The 3,246-nt window shown below is 51.5% G+C and overlaps 1 long non-coding RNA gene across 1 annotated transcript; it reads right to left on the reverse strand.

The window, feature by feature from the left end:
• Positions 1–1,098: 1,098 nt before the first annotated feature.
• On the reverse strand, positions 1,099–2,138 carry LOC309867274. The gene is made up of 2 exons (XR_014313088.1): positions 1,978–2,138; positions 1,099–1,517 (listed from the first exon to the last, which is right to left on the reverse strand). It is a non-coding gene; the product is annotated as an uncharacterized lncRNA (long non-coding RNA).
• Positions 2,139–3,246: the final 1,108 nt, after the last annotated feature.

Below are 3,246 nucleotides of genomic sequence, written 5' to 3' on the forward strand. Positions count from 1 at the left end.
GTCTGTGTCCTTCCTTTACCTCTGTCTTGGTCTCGGAGCTCAGGGGCATTGCTTGGTGTGGCTGGGGAAGGGTCAGGGCTGACAACTGACTGGCGTGTCTTCCTGCCAAGCTCATATGGGTGGTTGAGGGCTCAGAAGCCCGACAGACTCTAGTTGAAATCCCAGCTCTGCCATGTGTTAGCAGTGGGACTGTGGCTCAGGGCCCAGCCTTTCTGACTCTGGCTTTCCACATCTCGGTTATCCTGCCCTAGTGGAGTTGAGAGATTAAACGAGGTTATGTGTACAAGATACCCACCTCCCTGCCTCTTACATAGTAAATGTCAACTAAAGGGAAGTTAAAGCCAAATACATATCATACCACTGAGCTTTGCTTAACATTTACTGAAACAGATCCTCTCATTTTGGGAGAAGTAAAATCCCCAGCCCTAAGCTGACGGGGCCTTTATGCAAATGACAGCCACACAGCCGGCAGGGTTGGAACCTGCCCTTACTTCCTGATGTCTTTATCAGCTTTGTTGCACCTGAGACTGGGACCTGGGTGTCTTGTGCCTCCCCTTCAACCCCACCCCGTGGTACACAGGAGTGTGGGAAGTAGACTCCGGAGAGAAACATGTTCTGCCCTAGAAAACCCCACCACCCTGTCTCTGACCTCACGGCTGCCTGGTTGCTGCATTGGGGAGAGGCTTGTGTGCCTATTTGGAGCTGTGGTTGGGGCTGGCTTCCTGCCTGCCGGGCCTGGGGGGTGTGTGGGCACTCCATGCATGTCCCTGGACCCCTGAGGGTAGAGATTAACCTTTGAGGGGCACCAGTAAGCCTCCTGGCTGGGACCAGGGCTTCCAGACCTCCACGAGCCTTTATCTTGACTTAATCAAGTGACCCTTTGCGATAAAATAATCCGAAGGCAATAAAGAAAATCCACTTCAAAGCGCACACCAGCCTCTTTGACAGGCTTGAAGTTGGGGGATGGGGAGGGCCTGGATAATTGAAATCCAGAGACAATCCAAAAGTCGTTCTTACAGTGGTTCCCAGCATCCCTTGTGTCCACATTGCCCTTTCTTTCCCTCAGCAACCTATTAATGAGTAGTGAGGCTCTCCAGGTTTAACAAACTGCTACGGATTTACTGAGTGCTTACTGTATGCAAAACCTTGTGCCGGGCACTTTAGGGAAGACAGCTGCCCAGCAGACCTGCTACACGATGCTGGTTCTTGAGGGCCGTAGGAGCAGCGAGGCTGATAGGCCTCTAGATGGCACGTCTGCAGGCAGCTCTGGCTTCTCAGAGCGGGACCGAGGAGGTTGTTGGCTGGAAGGAGAAATGTCCCCTGTGGACTTGGGCCAGCTGGAGGCTCCATCCCTGGGGTGTGCCACTCTGTCACGGCAATCCTGTATCCCCGTTGCACATTTTGAACTGGGGTTTGGATGAATGGCCTGGAGCTGGGGCTGAAGAGCCCTGGTGTCCCCTGAGCCCCTGACGCTGGAGTTGAGAGAACAACATCAGGCTGCTCCCGCCTGGTCCTAGCTGCAGAGAAATGAGGGGCACAGCTCGCCCCACCAAGAGTCAGAGCTCTGAAAGTGGTCAGCGTAGAAGTTAGAAATATTTCTCAGAGAAGATGCTAGTTTCTCTCATTTTATTGAATTCTGGAAGTTTGGCAAAACTGAACATTTGGGTCTGAAACTCACACTCTCGTTCGGCAGCCTGGAGCTTCTCTGGGCTGCTGTGGCTACTGTGGGGTGAGAGGCGCAAGTCTCCAAGCCAGGGCCTGGCCCCAAACTGGGCTGCATCTAGCTCTTCTGTGATCCTGTGATTTCTCCCCACTGCTTCAGGGTAAGGCCCTGACTTCTGGGCCATACTCAACTTGGCCTTCCATGAACTGGCCCCTGCCTACCTTTCCAGCTCCACCCCTGTTACATGCCACCATGCAAGGCTCCCCATCCTCTTCCCGACTGGGCTGCCTTGACAGAGCCCTGTTGCTTCTTACCTTTGCACCTGCTGCCACTTGGCCTGGCTGACCCCTGTTCTTCATCTGGCTGACTCCAGGTGATACACTCATGCCTCGGATATACCTGGGTGCCACCTCTTTTGGAAAGCCTTTCCTGGCTGGCTCAGGCTAGATCGAGTGGTGCTTGCCCAGGTTCCTATGGTGCCCCCTCTTCTTTATTATAACACGGAATTGCAATTGCCTGTTTACTTTGTAAACAGGGATCTCCTGGAGGGCAGGAGTTGGCCTGTTCCTCACAAAGCCTGGTATGTCATTCCAAGCTTGTACTGACAAAAGATGTGTGTGTGTGGTGGTGGGGGGAGGGGCAGTCCTCCTCTCTGAGAAAGACAACCTAGGAGCGATAAAAGCAAAGACTGATAAATTTGCCTACAGAAAAATAAACAGTTCCACCTAGCAGTAACCCAAAGGCAAGGTCAAAAGACAAACATAAGTGGGAGATTATCTGCAGCTCATATAACAAAGGACTAATTCCTCTAAGATATAAAGAGCTATATGTTGATTCCCAAAAGACCAAGAATACAAAAGAAAAGTGAGCAGAGGATAAAAAGATCAAGTCCACGTGTTTATCCGCATGCACACACATAAACGCACACCCCCGACAAGGCTCTTAAATGTGAAAAGCTACTCCACCACATTCACAGGGAGAGTGATGCAAAGCAGACTGCACCCCCGTGGAGGTTTCCGTCTGTCAGATTGGTGAGGGTGAGGGGACGGGCACCTGCTACCTCAATAGGAGGTCTGCAGGTTTGCTACAACCTCGCTTGAGAACAATCTGGAAATATCCATCAAAATCATGTATGTCCTTTGCTCTTTCACCCAGCAATTCTACTTCCAGGGATTAGTCCCACAGATAGGCTGGCATATAGGACATTATGTCTGAATAAGGCTATTTATTGCAGCATCGTACAAGCTGGTAAAAGGCTCGGAACACCCTTGCTATCTCACAGCTGGAGACCAGTTGCATCAGTTACAGTTGCCCCTACACAGGGACGCTACGCAGCCACAAGGTGAGAGTGAGGAAGCCCTCTAGGTGCCCCATGGGATGCCGTCCAAGACCACGTTGCTAAACAGAAAATGCGAGACGCAGAACAATGTCTGTTGCATGCTAGCTTGTGTGCAAAACAAGTGAGGGGCGGAAAGGAGGCTGTGTTCCCATTGGCTTGCAGGTGCATTGAACACCTATGGAAAAATAAACAAGAAACCAGTCAGTCCATTGTTTGGCGCTTGGCAGCAAATGGTGGAGAGAGG

Source organism: Mustela nivalis (assembly GCF_964662115.1).
Source record: "Mustela nivalis genome assembly, chromosome: 6".
NCBI classification, from domain to species: domain Eukaryota; kingdom Metazoa; phylum Chordata; class Mammalia; order Carnivora; family Mustelidae; genus Mustela; species Mustela nivalis.